Source organism: Macaca fascicularis, chromosome 12, assembly GCF_037993035.2.
Source record: "Macaca fascicularis isolate 582-1 chromosome 12, T2T-MFA8v1.1".
Classification (NCBI taxonomy): Eukaryota; Metazoa; Chordata; class Mammalia; order Primates; family Cercopithecidae; genus Macaca; species Macaca fascicularis.
In genome coordinates this window covers 61,131,060-61,150,606 of record NC_088386.1, presented here as the reverse complement: position 1 = coordinate 61,150,606, position 19,547 = coordinate 61,131,060, and the positions used below count along the sequence as shown (strand labels likewise).

At 34.6% G+C, this 19,547-nt stretch overlaps 1 protein-coding gene across 2 annotated transcripts in view; it reads right to left on the bottom strand.

Moving 5' to 3' along the window:
• Positions 1–19,547, bottom strand: part of CSRNP3 (cysteine and serine rich nuclear protein 3) — a 210,754-nt gene that overhangs the window by 104,911 nt on the left and 86,296 nt on the right. The window contains exon 1 of one of the 2 annotated variants that reach the window (XM_065525597.2): positions 1,068–1,313. The exons of the other annotated variant lie outside the window; for it this stretch is intronic. The gene's annotated coding sequence lies outside the window, so the exon portion shown is untranslated. Of the gene's footprint in view, positions 1–1,067; positions 1,314–19,547 lie in introns of those variants that run through there. 2 annotated transcript variants of the gene reach the window in all.

Here is a 19,547-nt window from a genome sequence, read left to right as displayed (position 1 = left end):
AATTGTAAAGAATTTAGGTCCCAGGATGCCTTTAAAACAATACAGCAGTAAAAATGTAGAGCAAAGTTAAACTATGTATTTAAATCTAAAGATTCATATAGCAGCAACGCTCGTCTGGCTTTGGCAAAGATATTCAGATTCAGTGTTGTGCTATTATTTTCCAGTTATTTCTTCCCTTATTTTGCTACACACAACAATCTCTCTATTTGAAACAGAAACTTCTCTATGGCTCATAAATGCAAGAAGTGGTTATTTTCTACATAGAAAAGGTCATGTGTGTACACATTTTATAAATATACATAAAGACGCATAATCTTTCTAAATGGTAAACCAACAAAAATATGCATCATTAAATAATCTCTTCTTAAAAATTAAGCAAATTTGTTTTTCTCTAAGTATCAATGAATAAGATTTATAAAGTAAAAGGTTTTGTGCAATAATCTTTTCCATTTGTCAAAAGAAATATAACATGAAAAATTAAAAGCACACAACAAATAAATATAGATATGTATTACTAAAGTATAAAATACATTGTTCTAATAGTGTTATTAACATTTCAAAATTTCCTTGTTTTTAAATTTTTTAATTCAAATAATTGAATATTCCAAACCTTCCTTTTGCAGTATACTAAAACACATCAACAAATTTTGAATGATATATTATCTAATTTATAAGACATGTAAACTATTGCAATACAGCTTGTTTTAACACTGGAAAAATGATTTTGAAGCTTTTTATGTGAGCTATTTGTTAGTAGTATTCTCTTTTATATTATTTCTGCATCCATAAGAAATTAAAAATTATTGGATGAATTTGTTTCTTACCCATAAATTTTTAAAATAGAATAAATAACTTTTCAGTTTAATATAATGATATCAACATTTCTCTGTCACATCTGACTACATCGACAATTTAATCGCATTGGGTCAATTCAAGTGCATCCTTAATATTATACACTACAAATATCTTGCAAAGTTTTTGTTTAAGGGAAAACACACACCAGCCCATTCTAATTTAAATCCAGTCAAACACAAGGAAGTGTTGGAGTAATTTATAAAATCACCAACCTGTTCAAATAGCTGTAGTCTTAGTCCTTGCACTCTTTATTCATTAGGATCCAAAATAAATGATCATTTTATAATACGTGTCAGCATCACCGAAGACACAGTTCTTCCTGGTTCAGAGGAATCTTCTTAAATTTCCCAGCCCTGTGTTTTATTGCTTGTACCATATGCTTTATTGTTCAGCAACAAGAGCTTCACTCTGCACAAAGACTCATTACCTACTGCTTGCTGCACGGCATCAGCCTCACTGAGGCTGCCTATATGTGATCACATGGAGTTTTGTCTGAGAGAGCCAGGCGTGCCACTGACTTCACTGTGTCTATGGATATTTTTATCATCTGAGGTCTACTAGGAGGAAGGAATAACAGATAAGGAAGCTGCTCTAAGTCACTAATGCAGCACAACTTATGGAAATCCCTTCACAAGATTTTTTTTTATTATTATTATAGAAAATGTTTGAGCAAGCTCCAAAAGAAGTTAACTAGATTTTAGTTTAATAAGAGGCTGAATAATAATTTAAGGAAGGAGGACTTGCAAAAAGCCATTTCTTATCTCATATTTTCTGAAAGTACTTTTGTACGAATGTTATTAAAGAGCCTTGCGCTACTGAATGATTTGGCAATATGTTTTAACCTTTAGATTGCTGGCATTTCTTTTTCTTGGTGTTTTGTTTTTTGTAAAAAGATAATTGCTGTTTCCTTCAAAATATCCTCAATTAAAATCTCAATCACTAAAAGATACTATATATGAATAAAAATAGATATCCTAATTACTTTTGATAAAGTAGATGAGAAGGTGAATCTTTTTTATTGATGTATATAAACGAAGTAGATGATTAATTTATCTTTTCAAAGGATGACACATTCCTAGAACAGCAGACTTAAAGGAACAATGCAGATTTCAATTTAAGTTCTAAAGGACATATGGTTTTTATTAATTTTTTAAATTGTAGTACCTTATTTTAGACCACTTACCTCAATAAAACATATGATTTACCTTATCTGATTTCAATGTTAACAAGTAGCTTCAGGGAAAACTATTCAACATTTACAGGAATTTTCCACTGCACAAATGTTACATTAATATATATATATACAAATATGTGTGTGTATGTGTGTGTAGTCAGATTGTCTTTCTAAAAATATTTTTAAATATATAAAATTATTTCTCCAAAACTGAAAATAGATTGTGGATTTCCAAATAAAGAACTATTTAGTTATTGGAATTTATTTTAAAAAATCGATTTCTTATCTCTTTAATGACTAAATTAAAATGATGTTTGAAAGCTTGTTACTTTTAAGTCTCAGTGAAAATCTTATGACAAATACATGCAAAGTGCAACAAAGAGCACACACAGAAGGAAAAGTCAGAAGCACCAAAAATACAGATGAGAAAATAAATTTTCTGAATAGTTAGATATATAGTAATTTAATGGTACTTATAAATAATTCAGTAATTAAAAAGTGAATGTACATATACATGTATATATATTTCCTTAAGCCTTCCATTAATAAGAAATTCTTTTGGGGCAAAAAATATTATAATTCAAAATTTTTTGTGTGTCAATGGAAAGTTTTAAAAACAATTTAAAACCAGAATAGGCAAGTATGGTTAAGTAGCTTAGCTTTTAAATACAATGAGTTAATCTTTCTTTATAATATTACTTGCAGGGTTAGCATTGATTTACAATGTTTATGACTTAAATAAATACCTTTTGATGGGTTTTTCTTAACATTGAAAGAAATATTCAGGTATGTTTTAGATACCACCATTTTAATACATTTGTCCCCAAATGTTCATGTTCATTTTTAGCACAGCATTAGAGCTATGCTAAAGCTGCAAAACCTTGGGGCATTAAAAGAAAAGAGAAAACAAAGTGTTTCTGGTTTATAGTATACTTCTGGGTTCTTAAGATATGTACATCCTAGTTAATGTATTTGATCATGTCACCCATGCTAATGTACAAGGAAGTAAACAAAAGGCAGCCATTTTTTTCTTACTGCATCACTTCAACAACAGTGAAATAAAATGGTTGCCCAATGGAAGGAAAGAAACAGCAGAAAACTTAAGTTACTTGTAAGTTTTTAGAAAGTGGGAGTGGGAGAACAAGAGTTGGGAAATTGGGAAAAAAATCCACATATATGTGAAATTTGTGTGTATATATGCAAAGGAATAATGTAACAATAAGAAGGAACTATAAATAAATACAAGGAATATGAAAGTAGCTAGCAATTAAAACAAATTACCGGTAAAATTGGGAGTCTCCAATGGGAAGTCTACAGTGTATGGTATTAAATATAAGAACCTGACAATTTATTCATGTTGAAAAAGATATTTAGAGGTAGATATCAGAACTAGAAAGAGATAGAATGAATCACGGGATGGTAATAATCTCTCCAGGTCAGCTATTGTCATAGATGACCTTGGTGAATTATTTCAGCATCTTATGCCTTAGTTTTCAAGACTGCACACCGGGAACAGAAAAGTCTTTAGAAAGTATGTCATGGAAACCTATAGCAATAATTTGTACTTCAATTCCTTAAATTGGCTTTAACCAAGTATTGTCAACTAATATTAATAAAATGGAAAGATATGATATAAAATCTAATGATTGCTTTAAAATTTTTTTAAATAAATTATTCTAACTACACAGACAAACAAGTATAACAAGTAGATAGGACTTTTGGAAGTAAGAGGTGATTTTTTTTTTCTAATACATGCAGAAAAAATATAATTAAATTTAGGAAGTACTATAATTTGAAATCTCATAAAATTGCCTCAGGAGAAAAACAAATTACAAAATATGCCCATTCTTCTAATCAAAACTCTGGAATCAGCGAGATGGCAAGAGGATAGTCCCAGAGATTCTCAAATTACACAAAGAACAATGGTGGCTCAGCTTATAAAACAATTTTATGGGCCAAGAATTTTTTAAATATGAAATTAACAAAGAAACACAAGATCATAGCTTTAAGAAGCAAATTCCATCCAAGATTAAAAGGATGTTTTAAAATACTTTGCCATATTAAAAGCTGTGAATTGGAAAAAAATTATGTCAACTCTTACAATTGACTCTTTATTAGCTTCTTTTTTCTCTAAAGACAAATAGGCCTCATAGAATTCTTTTATTTACTCCCCTTTCCTACAAAATAAACAAACCTTATCAGAAGTAATGCAAAATATTTGTTATCCAGTTCTTACAGTAATTTAGACATGAACTTATGCTAACTGGATGATCTCTTGAACATTCTACTGCATGAAGAAAGATTTACTAACACCATCACCTGTGTTTCCTGGAACCATATTAACTGGTATACATACCAGTTGCTACTATTGGATTTACCCTTGATGAGGCTGGATTTTCTTGCTCTATTTTCTTCTCCTTCACAACACATTCAGAGAAGTCAATAAATTAGCTATGTCAACCTCAAAATCCAGGACTAATTCAATTCAATTGAACAAACATTTATTGAGAGGATACCGTGTATCAAGCTCTGAGACAGTTGCTAGGGATATAAAAATGAAATATACACTGTTCTCAAGAACATCATAATCTCTTTAGCTTAAAATTTAAAAAATGTGCTGAGCATGTTATATGAAAGTGTTAAATGGTACTTTTTCAAAAGTTTGTATATTTTATTGAGTGAGTATATATTTTATGTATATACTTATTTATTTTCAATATATCTGCTAAAATCAGAAAAATCCTTTTTGTAATTAAAAATAATTTATCAAATGTCAAATTGTAATGTATCCTGTTAGTTTTGGATATTATAATTTAGAAGAGACAAAACTTCTCTTCATAATAAAATATTTTAAATAGAATAAAAATAATGGCAACAAATTCTTTGCAATTCTTTCCAGCAAGAAGTAAAGTCTGATTCCCTCCACCTTTATCCTTAGTTGGTCTGAGTGACTTGCTTAGCCAGTAGAGGCTGCAGCAGTGATGCTCTGGAAAGTCCAAGTCTAGGTCCTAAGAAACCCTGTGGCTTCCACTTGAGCCTCTTGAAACACTCGGTCCAAGAACTCTGAGCTGCCATGTAAGAGGAGTCACTGCCCTGAGGCTGTCATGATGGAGAAGCCACATACGGGCACTCTGGGAGAAAAGGGAGTTCCTAGTAGTAAGTGGTACTTTGGGAAAAGCCCAGAAATAAAGGCAAGAGCTTTACTAACTATAATAAGAGGGACTTTGAAGAGACTTGGGTGACAGGAGATTTAGGCATATATTGGGATTTTGAAGGAGGATGTCTGGTGCTCTCTCTTAGATCCCTCTGAAGCTGAGGGTGAGAAGATGTTTGCAACATGCAGGACATTGTAAAGTCACCAGGGGATAAGATAAGAGGTATGGGCAAAGCAATGAGTAAAGAAGACAATTTTGACAGTTGAGGAGGGGCTAGCCTGGTGGAGCACTGGGGCAGCAGCTGGGATCTGATAAAGAATCAGGGAGAAACAATGGGGGCATGAAATAAAGGCGGTGACAGAGGAAGGAGAAGAAAGGAATCCATCAGTGAGAATGATGAAATATTTAAAATTGTTTAGATAAACTGGTCTCTGATCTTATTGATAGCCTTAAAAGTCAATGATTCAATGATTAAGCTGCCAATTAGATCCAAAAGAGCATTAATTAAAGTAGTTTCATTACACAGATTCAGTAATTTCACAGGTATTTTTATTTGTATTTGCCTCAGTTAGTTAACTTTCCAGCACTGTGAAAAATTATTAGTATCAAACATTGTTAATGTTATGTTTGGGAGGCTGAGAATAACTGTAAAACAATAGAATCTCACTTAAATAAAGTACGCAGTGGATAGTGTTTATATTTTTTTCTTGTGTCTGATTTCTAATTTAGGAAAAAAATGTGGAAAAGACACATATGTTTTAGTTATGCAAAGATAAAAAACAGATAATTTTGGATAATGCAAACTAAGACTTAAAACACACACACACACATACATACACACACACGCCACCATTACCTATTGAAGTAAACAAGCCTACTGGAGTTTTATCCTTTCGATTTTTCATTCTATTTGGATATTAGACTACCAAAGCAGCAGATGTTAGCTTAAGTGGTCAGTGAATGGCCATTCAGAATGTTGCAGGTTAAGTGGTAAGGATAGCTCTATAATTGCTGCTACTGCATCTACAATATGTACATAAATCATTTGAACATGGCCGTAAAGAAGTCTTTATACAAAGTGACATAGAGAAGAAAGTATCCAGATTTTTTCCCCACCCTTAAGTCTCTATCATTACAAAGGCATTAGAAAACAGCATTTATCCAGAGAAAAGAATAAATGAAGCGAACCTTCTCTCAGAGAATACGAAAGATACATTTATTTCCTAGTGACCATAAATGTTGACTGTAATGATTTCTTCTTATGCTGAATTAGATGTCTAAACTGTGACAAAATAAAACATGGAGTAAAATAGCATACGCTAAAGTCAAATATGAACGGAGCAGGTTTAAAAAAAATAGGATTGATGGAAAACCCATCAGTCCTATTATTGGTTGCACCATAAGCAAAAGGGTTATGACACTGCTTTTGGGGTCAAGGCATAAGAAAAATAGTTTTCTATATTTTATTTCACCAATACAAATCCACAAATACTTGGCTAATAGAATGAGCATACTTTTATTTGTATCACAGAGACTTACAGAAACAACTTTGGCATATTATTCATCTGGGTTCATTTATTGATTTATGCATTAATTCATACATTTATCCATTTTACATTCACTGAGTTCTATAGTCTTGGAACGAAGTTCATTGTTCTGATATGTTAGGGAGATTGCAGTCTGCAAGCTAAGTGCCTCTTCATCTAGAGGCAAGAGCAGATAAAAAGAGATGTTACAGCACAATGAAATGAGTTCTATAATTGAAGAATATATAAGAATATACAGCCTGGGCAACATAGTGAGCCCCTGTCTTTTAAAAAAAAAAAAATTAAAAATTAGTTGGATGTGGTGGTGTGCATAATACTATCTAAAAATAGCTAATAGTTATCAAGAATTTACAAAATCCAAAGGGCTCTGCATATATTAATTAACTCATATAACTGTCACAACAAGCCTATGAGGTAGCTACTTTTACTATCTCTAATTTACAGATGAAACCATTGAGGCATCACGCGATAGAGACTGTAATCCAACCCAGGTAGTGTGGTTTTAACCCAGTATGGCTCTACTGTGACATCTTATCTAAGGTAGTCATGGTGGGCTTTGCAGCAGAGGTGACATGGGAAATAAATCTTCAGGAATGAGTAGGAGTTCTTTTACGGAATATAAGGGTATTCTAGGCAGAAGGGCTAGAATGTACACAGATAATGAGGCATGACTAATGTCTGTGTGAAGGAAACTAAAAATCACTCTGAAAATGCTAAGATTTTTTTTATCTCGATAGGACTGTGCATTTGTAATGCCGGGATGTTTGAAATGCGTCTTAGAGTCTGTCTGTAGTCATACAAGGTATTTGACTGGTTTGATTACAACTGAGTTTTATTAAATAACTAAGGAGATTCTTAAAAGAATGAATTTGACAGAGGGTTTGGAAGAAGGGAGATTCATAGATTCTGTCTATGAACCCAGATAGACAATTCTGTCTGTCACAGTTAACTTTTAAAAGCACGGAATTTCCCTCAGTGGCCTGATTAAAGGTTAAGAAAGAACAAAGAGTGGTTACTTTGTTTACAATAAAACTTCAAATCTTGAAGACCATCAGTTGTAATACTCATGTAAGAAAACTATATAAAAGTATTCTGTGCAGATTAAACTCATGCTCCTGATCAGGAAATCTACCTCCATGCTTTCTATTAATCATACAACATGAATAAATATAAGAAATAAATTAGATTTCTCCTTTAGGCAAATGTTTTAATGAGCTTAATTCCATGGCTTGCTATTAATGCTAGTGACTGGCTTCTTTGATATGAGGCATGCATTTTCTTTCTTGTTCATATAGTCAGCTTCCTATTTAGTATTCATTATTCATGTCTATTTTTATCAAAGAGCACTATTACATGAAACCATGATCCAAACATATTTGGCTCTGTTTTTTATTTTTGGAAGGAAGGAAATTATACAGCCTTCTTACACTGGGGTATGACTGCTATATACACATGTTGTTATAGTACACATGTGTTCGTTCATATTAGAAGGTGGTGGTATTTAATCCTCGTGGTCTTGCTAAAGGACAGATATTCTTTTCACACCTTTATTAGTTTAGAACATCAACATTTCATTCAAGAAAAGCACTTAGCCTTGTAAACAAACTAGTAAAAACAAGTTATTTTGATAACAGTCTTAATAAACTCTACTTACATATTCTAAGAATTTCTTATGTGAATAGCCGACTATGTGGTATTAAGAACAGAGAGGAGTGTAAACACATTTTATTGGAATATTATGCCCCCTGATAACTTTAGCTGACAACCATGGATACTACAGCAACTGCTACTCTTTGTAGGCCATAGCATGATTTGGATCTTTGCCTTTTTAATTACTGATGATTATCTATGGAACATTCAATTATGATAGCCGAGACAAAATTGGGCATTATACTGCTACTGTTTCCCAGTCACTCACAGTGAGGTGCTTGAAAGTTGTCTCTATATATTCGTTACATCATATTTATACAATATTTATTTGCCCTAGGAAGCCTATGGCTACATCACTCCAATTTACTATATTCTATGGCTACTGTGGAACCAGGTAGCAACAAGAAGAATGCAACTTTTACATATAAAAAAATTTTAAGAAACCACATTTATAATAATTAAAGCTTTAAATCACCCAAATATATTTAATAGATATTTATATATATAGTAGGATATATACACATTTACTAATATAGTAGGATATCAGATAGTGATTAAAATCAGTCATTATGATTTTGTAAAAACAATAAGAATGTTTACAAAATAATAATCAGTGAAAAAATTGGCCAGAAATACAAACAAATATGATGACAACTAATAGCTATAGAGGAAGACTAGGGACAAATATAAAAAAAATTAAGAGATTGTCAGCTAGTATAAAACAATATGCACACTGTGATCTCAGTGTTTTAAATATACATGAATGTAAAATAATAGAAAAAATATAATCAAAATGATAAAATCTCTTAGAATTATATAATAGGTCCATTTAATTTTCTACTTTGTTTTTTTCTATATTCTCCATCTTTCTGTTATTAATATAATGCCAAATTTAATATTAGAATTGTTACTGTAATGGAATTAGTTATAATAAACATTATTTTAATCAGAAGAAAAGCATTTTTTTAAAGGAATACCGTTTAAATAATTGCAACTGCTGTTATGTTTAAGCTTTTAGATATCAAGGAAATTGATCTTTGCTACTACTCTCCACCCTGAGGCTGAATTTGAAACTTGATGCCATACTAGGATCCCTAAAGACTTGATTGCTTTGATTGAGGAACAGATTTCTTTGAAAATTTTCTTTAAGAAATCACACACTATGCTGCTCTTCTAAATTTGCTTCCCAGGTACTGCAAGGGGGTTCACATAACTGTTTCCATTCTTTCCCTAGGTGGCGATAGATCAAAAGGGGTGATTAGAGGTGGCACATTTAGGTGTCAGGGAGTGACACTACAGAGCCAGCTGCCAAACCCTACATCATGATGAATTAGTTTACTTGTCTGGGGGAGTGGGGGAGATTTTATTTTCACGAAAAATTACAAGGGCACTACAGGGATGTGGTACTTGTTTAAGTTGGAGGAAGATCTTCAGAAGCTACAAAAATTTGTAGCTGGGCATTATGCAGTTTCATGTGAAATTTAACAGCAGACACATCAGAGAAGGCCTGTGGCACATGCGTCTAATTGGAAAAATATTAGTGTCTTTATACTATGTCTCTGTTATACTCTGAGGGTGCCTGGAAGACAAAAGTCCAGCAGCTGAACTCGTGCTTTCTTGCTATCCCAGAGAGACCTGGTGCTGAAGTTTTCTGAACCTAAGCATATTGTCATTGAATTTTGTTATGGTTATTAATTGTGATAAAAGAAAAACTTCAGCCAAATTAAATTTAAAGGAGTATAAGTGAGCAATGAACGATTCACGAATTGGGCAGCCCCCAGAATCACAGCAGATTCACAGAGACTCCAGCGCAGCCACGTGGTGGGAGAAGATTTATAGACAAAAAAAGGGTGATGAGGTACAGAAACAGCTGGGTTGGTTACAGGTTGACGTTTACCTTATTTGAACACAGTTTGAACACTTAGCAGTCTATGAGTGGTTGAAGTATGACCACTGGGTTGCCCAAGACTCAGTTATCATTACAGATGCACACTCCTAAGTTAGGTTTTCAATTTTGTCTGACTATTAAGCTAGGTTACAGTCCATCCACTCCTTCACCAGGATTCAAATATAGAAGTACGGAGTCTTTCTCAGGCCATATTTACTTTGCTTTCACAATTGTGTACTAAAAGAGAACCAGTCCTCACGTAGTGTTTCCCAGGCAACAATTTGAGAGGTAGCGTTTAATTTGTATTGCCCAATAAATCTTTGGCTGCAAATGGGAGGCTCTGGTATAGAAGCACATTTTCAGTCTATAGCACAGCAGTAATGTGAATATCATCCTCTGACTTCTCACACTCTCTTCTTTCCTTCATCGAGTTAACTCTCCCACCCTCTTGAAGGCTCAGCTCTAAAGGGCCCCCTCTTTGGAGCCTCTTCCCATATCCTTTAACATGGAGTGAAAAAACTTGTCCCTTTCTCTCTCTTTCATATCTCTTTATTACGCTACTATAAATTTTATAACACTGTGCCTTATTAATGTGTTTGTATTTCTTGAAAGATATTAATAAACTGCAATCTCAAGAACAAAGGCCTTGTCTTATTCGTATCTGTATCTTTAGAGTCCACCACAGACCTTACCATGAGAAACACTCAACACTATTGAACAAGTGTTTGAGAAAGTGCTTTTAGAATATAGACATAAAGTGGACACGAGCTTTGAGACAGCTATCTTTAGAATGTGCTGGTACGATTCAAATTGCTCAGAGGACAGAATTATTGTTTAACACTTACTTCCAGTTTGTGTTTTTCAAGCTTGTCTAAATAAACCAGATGAAAATCTGGAGATACTGCATATACTTTTACTCCCCCAACAACAGGGTTATGAGAATTGGATCAGACAAAATGTCTTGCATTTTTCCCCCAGTTGCAGCTGTTCCACAGCTGGTAACACATTTTCAGCCTTGTTAAAAATTTATCCTACTGATAAAACTTCTTGGGCCCTTCTCTCAAGTACCAATCATCATTATCATCCCCATTGTCAATGACTTTTCTCCTTTCCCTCTTTTTCTTTCAAATGCAGAAGAGATGTGCTTCAACCTGCCTCCACGTCTGTCCAAGACCAGTTCTGTGATTTTGCACTGTTATCTAACATAGTCTCTTTGGAGTCACAGGTAGATTTCTTTTAAAATAGTGATACTTGTACATCAGCGGATGTTCAGGCTTTGCTAACGGCCCTTTGTAAACATTTTTACATTTTGAATCAACACATCAGCAAATATATAATACTACTTCTGTCAACAAAAACTTTCTGTCAACTCATGGCATGAGTTAAATAAAAAATGAAGTTAGAATAAAATGTTCATGTGTTAATTAATATTACATATATAAGGGCTTTTCATGTATATTCATCCAGAATTAATTTCAGTGGACTTTATTAGTATTTAACGTAAGAAATACTTATTGAGACATCGATTAATAATGAGAATCCCTCCCTGCCCATCCCAGTTAAACCTACAACAAACAGACCAGAAAGAAAAAGGATTTACAAAATAGAAATTCCTTACCGGTTTTTTTGTCTATCATAACTGTCTATCTTTTCCATTTAAGAGAAAGAACATACTGTGGGTAGCAAATATTAAAATTTAAGCTTGCTGTGGATAATTTCCTAAGACAAAAGAAATTACGGTGTGGACTGTGTTGCAGCAATTTTGTAAACATTGGCATTAAATTCTCTGAAGAGAGAGTAAATGTAATATTTGTAGAGAGAATACAATCCAAATAAACAGTCCATTTTGGATTCAGTGAATAAATTGCCAACATTAAAATGACTTTTTGTAGAATATCAAGAAACCAGAACAAATAGAAGAATCATTACTGAATTGAAAAAGTAAGAAATTACTCTTGAAGAAGAGAAAAAAAAAATCAACCATTCTCGCGTTTTGAGCTCAATTTCATATGGTCTTTTAGGGGGGCTGTGTGTCCTAACTTGAATATATTCAACCTTGGATGGACTCAAATTTTCTCCTAAGAAGTTGTAAACATTTGCTTTCATATTTAGGTAGACATGAAAGGTAGAAGGACCACTTACTTGTAACTTTATCCAGTTTTACTGATGACAAATGTAAGGCATAAAGATTTCGAGTGGCCACTTTCCTAGTTTAGACTAATGCTCTTTTCAACTCAAGTATTCTGACTTTTTATTATTTAACTGCAGAAAAATTTAAATTTTATTCAAAGGCAGAATTTGACAAGTAGTAGTCCTTACTAACTAATATAAGGAATTAAAGTATTTCCTTTTGTATGTAAGACAGGTAGTATTTAAAGGCATGTCTTCTGGCCCTAAATCCACTATGCAGAAGTGGACAGCTATCACTAAATATAAAAGTAATAGCATTTTTTGCTTCTCAAATGTAAGCTCCAGTGAGCCAAATCACATCATGAACACTAGTGAAACAAACAGTTTAAAGCGATTAAAGACACACCACTAAAAGATCACATCTGCAAGCCAAGTACATAAACGGAAAAAGTCTGGTTTACCATAAGGATCTGCACTTCATATCTGATTGAGCAGTTAACAAAATTATACATAGATATTTTGAGCTTTGCTTTTAGATAGTACACCTGATTGCTGAATTGCTTTGCTTCCTACCTAAAACAGAATGATTTGAACAACTCAAACTCCATTTGATAGCAAATGCTACAAAACTGCAGTTATGCTTCCTGTGGGTTAGGTGGACACTATCAGAGTAGATAGGATGGCTGTAGGGAATAGAGAGACTCATTCAGTGGGAACCAGATAGCTTACGAGTGGAGAGAAAAGGTAGTGTAAAGCTTGGCTTAGCTACAGAGTATCATGACAGAAGAGGATGCAGGAAAAAAGAAAGATGGATGAATAAGGATTGTTCGTGAGAGTTATAAAAGTTGTGGTTGAGGTGATTACTAGCAAAAGGTAGTAACTACTCAGTTCTCTTCCTCCACAGGCTAGTGACATGGGTAATTTTCAAAAGGGCTTTACAAAAGTCACAGAGCAATTTCTTCTGCTTCTAGAGATGGCTATATCTATACTATTTACATTGATATTCCCATTCAATAAACATTTCCACCATATAACTAGGGGAAAATTTCCGGGTAAAATAACAAGAACATTTCCTAAGGAAAGCAATAGAATCTAATCGTAATCTTTGTCTTTGGATAAGGAGGAGTACAAAATGATCTGTTAGTTTAAGAAAAATATAACCTCATGCCTGTAATCCTAGCACTTTGGGAGGCCGAGGAGGGTGGATCAGGAGGTCAGGAGATCGAGATCATCCTGGCTAACACGGTGAAACCCTGTCTCTACTAAAAATACAAAAAATTAGCAGGGAGTGGTGGTGGGTGCCTGTAGTCCCAGCTACTTGGGACGCTGAGGCAGGAGAATGGTGTGAACCCGGGAGGCAGAGCTTGCAGTGAGCCAAGATCGCGCCACTGCACTCTAGCCTGGGTGACAGAGCGATACTCCATCTCAAAAAAAAAAAAAAAAAAAAAAAAATGCATTCAGAGTGATTTCATAATATGGGACAAATAGAATAGGAAGATACTTAAAGTGTACAATACATTTAATATTTGTTTTTATAGATCTCTTGTTTTAATTGTATTATTTTACATTCTAACGTGTCAAAGCTAAATGGTGACAATAGAGCCTGATTTTCCTCATTAGTACCACTATTAGTTTCATCACACATCCCTTTTCTTTTATTTACTTGTGAATGACTCTGGGACTCCTTGCATAAAGTCTATTAATAAATTATTTTTTGTTCAGTTTTTTAAAAATGTCAATTTCCCAGCATTTATCTTGGTCTAGTGTATTTAAAGGTTTACCAGTTAGAAAGCTAAAAATTAAGATAGTAAAAAGCTTGTTCAACTGAAGACCATATCTTATTTCACTTAGCCTTTATCTATGAGGAGTATTATACCATAGAGGGGACACTTTCATCAGTAGAGATTAATAGTTGACAGACTGTATTATTTGTATGTTTCACCTTCATGGACCAGGCTCTTTTTCTAGTACCAGAGAGATTTATTAATAAAAGTAGCAAAGTACCAGATAACCAAAATTTTGAATATAATGAAAACAGTCAGAAGAAATAAAAACTCCTATATTCCAATTTTTATATGATTAACAGGCAAAGTAATTTGCTTTTTTTCTTCTTTGCACATTTCTCTCTCTCTCTCTGTCTCTCTCTCTCTCTCTCTCTGTCTCTCTCTCTCTCTCTCTCAGTAGTCTCTGACACATCACGTTATTGAAGCCTATGCTGCACTCTAGTCTATGCTGTACCATAGATGATTTAGATGAGTTTGTAGACTTGGTTAGTTGGGTACTATACCACTGTCATCAGTCACAATAGAGTATCCCTTTCAGCAACCTATGCCTGTTAGAAGATTAATAATGAGAATAATCATGGCAAGATGAATGTCATTATAGGTCACCACTTGCACAGCTCCCTTTAGAGATGCAAAGATTGATTGTGGGGAACTAAAGAACATTAGAAAACTGAGTGCTGGCAAAATTAATTTTCCCATTCACAATCAATTGAGTAGTAGGTAAAATCATGGACACTTTCACATGCATGCTGTTTAATTTTTTTTAATTTGTAATTATCATGGCTACATAAGAAACAAGAGGGATCTGGTGATTTGACTAATGAGAGTAAATGTGTATATTCATGTAAATGTGTGTGTGTATGTGTGTGTGTGTGTGTGTGTGTGTGTGTGTCTTACAAACTCTTTTATTATCTTAACCTGAATATTTTCCCCTTGTTTAATAATGGAATGATGGATTTCTTTTCTACAAATGTTTTTTAAATGTAAATAGCAACTTAAATGATACAGATATGGTCCTCCCTGAAGGCAGAGAAAATTGCTCACTAACTTATGTAAAACCTTTGAAAATCTACATGCCACGATAAAAGGTAAACCCCAAGCAGGTCATGTGGACTGCTCTTGTGCTTTCAGATAACCCTTCATCAGCAATTATACATTTAAATTATTTTAAGATCCAGGCTGGCAGTATATTTGTATGAGCAGGTATAAGACACCAGCAACTGTGACAATGGCAGTGAATGAGTAGAGTATACCCAAGGACATTAATATTCAGACTCTTAAAATCCACCATGCTGGCCAAATAAAATAACCAAATGTTGCCATATTCTCTACTGTACAATAGTTTTTTTCCCCCCCTTAATTTTTCAACTCTCCCTGTGGTCCTGATTTTCTTTTTACATTGTTAGTGGCTTTTTAAAAATCTGCATGAATACCTTATCTTTGTATAATATTTATTCTCAAAATTCCCTTAGTAATTTATGGAACTATTCAGGTTGAAAAAAGGGAAAAATGGCCAATATTAATAAGAATATTAACTCTCTCTAACAATATTGACTCCATTTAGCAAAGTGAAAATTAACTAAGAAACCGGATTCCATTTTCTTCACACCTCTAAACATAACCTCAAACTTTAATAAATGCAGGCTACATAGTAAGAGAATTAAATCCAAGCCCCTAAGGGCAGAGGTTTCTAGGAATGTGCTTATAATAGAGTTTCACCTGGGATTCAATTAAATATTTAGTGAGAATGGCTGAAAGGAAGGCGCTGTGCTGAAAGCTGTGGGGGAGGCAGAGATGAATACGACACAGTTTTTGTCCTCTAAAATGTCATGATCAATGGCAGCCAACACATTTAACTTAGAGTGTGGGGTATATATGGTTGTGGGGGAGCTCCCTCCTCTTTCTCCTCCAGCATCAACAAACTGGTCTATATTTGCACAGTCCTATCATCCTTTCCCCCAGTTTTACAAGATGAAGTATCCTTTTATTCTTTTCAAGGCCAATCTTTCCTTATGTGCCCTTGATCTCATTTTCTCCCTCTCTCTAATTCACTCTCCCTCTTTCTTCACCGATATGATACTATAAACCAGGGGTCAACAAGTTTATTCTGTAAAAAGCCACACAGTAAATATTTTAGGCTTTTGCAAAACATATGGTTGCCGTCACAACTACTCAACTCTGTTGTTTTAACGCGAAAGCAGCTGTAGATAAACAAATACATAAATGTACATAAACAAATGAATGTGACTGTGTTCCAATAAAACTTTATATGTAGACATTAAAATTTGAATTTAATAACATTTTCATGTATCATGAAGTGTTCTTTTCTTTCTTTTTTTCAATCACTTAAAAATGTAAAACCACTCTTTGAAGGCCACATACAAACAAGTAGTGAGGCAGATTTGTACCACAGGCCACAGTTTGCTGACCCTTGCTATACAAGATTGCCACTTTTGCCACCTTTCCTTTTCGACTTCCCCTCAGCCTATAATCACACCGAGGAGAATATTAAAAATATTTAGCAATGACTCTGGTTTCCAACCAATCCAAATAGATAAGTTAGTCAATTAGAGCTGGTACCAGCTGTAAACAACTATTGGGTAATTTCAGTGTGTTCAGGCTAACTATCAGTTCAGATCACACCCTCTCATTTTATTCAAAAGCCAAAACAAGAGAAGCTCTTCTTGCATTGCTCTATTGATATTGTTCCACCCTCATTTTATGTCCAATATTTTTGAGAATTATTCTAATTTCTCATCTCTCATTCAGATTCAATGAATCTCCTCCCACCGATCTTTTAAAACTGATCTTTTCAGTACAGATATTCTTTTTCTTATTTTTCTCAGACATTTGGAAATGTTCTATTTTTGTCACTCACGTTAAATTCTCCTAGTTTTCTTCCACCTCTCTGACTTTTGATTCTTGGTTGCCATGCAGGTCCCTCTTCATCCAGTCTTCTCTCCTGCAACCATTCCCACTTGGAGGTCCCCAGAGTTCTTGACCCACTACTTTCTGCTCGCTTTCTGTTTGCCTTGGCAATCTAATCCATTCTCAGGGTTTGATTTTTTTTTTTTTTTTTTGTAGATGACCTCCATATCTACGTCTCTAGTCTTGACATCTCTTTAGACCTTCAAACTTGTTTCACCACTTGGATTTGCCTCAGAAATCACAAAGTCAGTGTGTCAAACAGTGAACCTATAGTCAATGCCATCAAACATCCCTTTCCTCTTGCATCTCATACCTTGGTCCAATAACACTATCCCAGTTGCTGAATCCAAGAACCTGGAATTACCCTCAATACTTTCCTTTCCTACCCCTAATTTGACTTATTTAGTCACTGATAATCACTGACTTTTCCTCCAAATGTTTCTCAGTTCTGCACCTTCAGCAGCATCCCTGCTACTGCTGTCTTCTCCTAAAGAGACCATGGCACTAGGTCTAGTCACTGGTCCCCCTTTTCACAGCGTTACCAGGTAGGCAATCTAAAACACAAATCTAAACCAAGGAACTCCCCTGCTAAACTCCTGAGGGACACACTGTGAAGATACTAGGCATGGCACCAAGTCCCTCCACCATCTGGACTCCACTTCCTGTCTCAGTCTTATCTTTGATCATATCCTATGTTGCTTTTTATACCCCAATAATAGAAACTGAACATAAAATGCAACCTTATGCCTCCACGACATTGCACATGCTATTCCTATTATCTAAAATAGCTCCTCTTCCTTTATCTGACTAATTCCTACTCACATATTAAGACTCAGCCTCTGAATTCACAAAACTGGGATAAGAGCCTTTTGTCATTGTTTCCATTTTATTTGCCCAATTGTATTGAAAGTAGTCCTTCTCACCTGTGTAACCATCTCAGTTTCACTATCAATGAGTAGGCAAAGTATGGTAGGTTAGTCATTGACTACCCAGCTCCTACTCTGATATCTGGCAAACAGGCCCAAAAGAAGAGGCTGAATGACTTGGCAAGCCATTTAGAGGCCTCTAGGAGAAAAGGGTCAGAAAATACGCCACAGGAGTCATATTGCTCGCATTCCATTCTTAGTGGCACAGCTTACTTGCTCTATGGTTTTGGGCTTTGTACTTTTGAAGCCAGTTTCCTCATCTGTAAAATGAAAACTCCATTCATTCATGGAAAAGTGTCTATTGAGCACATGCTATCTGTATTACAGGTACTATTCTAGGCACACACAAAAAATCTTTCCCTCAAGGAGCTTTCATTCTGGTGGAAGTGGAAGAAAAAGGGGACAAAGCAAATATGTAGGCAAAATGAAACTAACTAAAATATACAGCATATCAGATAGTGGTAAGTGCATTGGAGTAGGATGCAGAGTCTTGTGTTTCAGGGGGTGGTAAGCAATTTTTTTCTGATTAGGGAAGGGTGCATTGAGAAGCAATATTTGAACTAAGACCTGAAGGAGGTGAGGAGGTAAGCCAAGAGAATATCTGGGGTACAGAGAATTCCAGAAAGAAGAAATAGCGAATGCAAAAGATCTAAGATGTTCAACGACTAACAACGATGCCAGAGTGTTGGAGACGAGTGAGCAAGTGAGGGAGTGAGGAGATGAAGTCAGATGCAGGTGATGTGATCAGGGAAGTGAGAAAATCAGCAGACAGTGTTATAATTTGCAGCCCATTGTAAGAACTTTGACTTTTACTCTGAGTGAAATAAAGAGTCAGTGGAGAGTCCTGAGCAGAGGAATAAATGATCTGCACAAGGTTTAAGATGACTCTGACTGTTTGAAAGGACAGCAAGGTGGAATCAGGGGCCTCATTAGGAGGCTATTCCAAACTTCCAGATAATAGATTATGGTGGCTTGGATCACACTGTAGTAAAAAATGATTTATTCTCAATATCTTTTGGAGTAAAGCCAAAAGAATTTGCTAAATGTTGGGTGAGGAAAAAGAGAGGACACAATCTTGAGTCCAAGGATCCTCACCTGTGCAGTTACAATAATGATGTTAGCAGTTTGTTCCGGGAAAGTCTGCAAAAGTTTTCAGAATGATGGGTAAGAACAAGAGTTCAGGTTAGTTCAACTTAACTTTGAGATGTCTATTACATATTCAAGTGGAGATGTCAAATAGGTAGTTCTATCTATCTATCGCTATATATAAAAGTTGAAGTTCATGGAAGGATTTCAAGCTAAAGATAAAAATTTTCCAGTGAACAGATAATATTTAAAGCCTAGGCAGGAAAAAGAGGCAGTCTAAGGACTAGGTCCTGTGTACTCCAATGTTTAGTGATGGAGGAAATGAGGAAGAACCAGCACAGGAATCTAAGAGGCAGACAATGTGATAGGAGAAAAAACAAGAGTGTGGTTTCCTGGCAGCAAAGAGCGTCTTAAAAAAATGAGG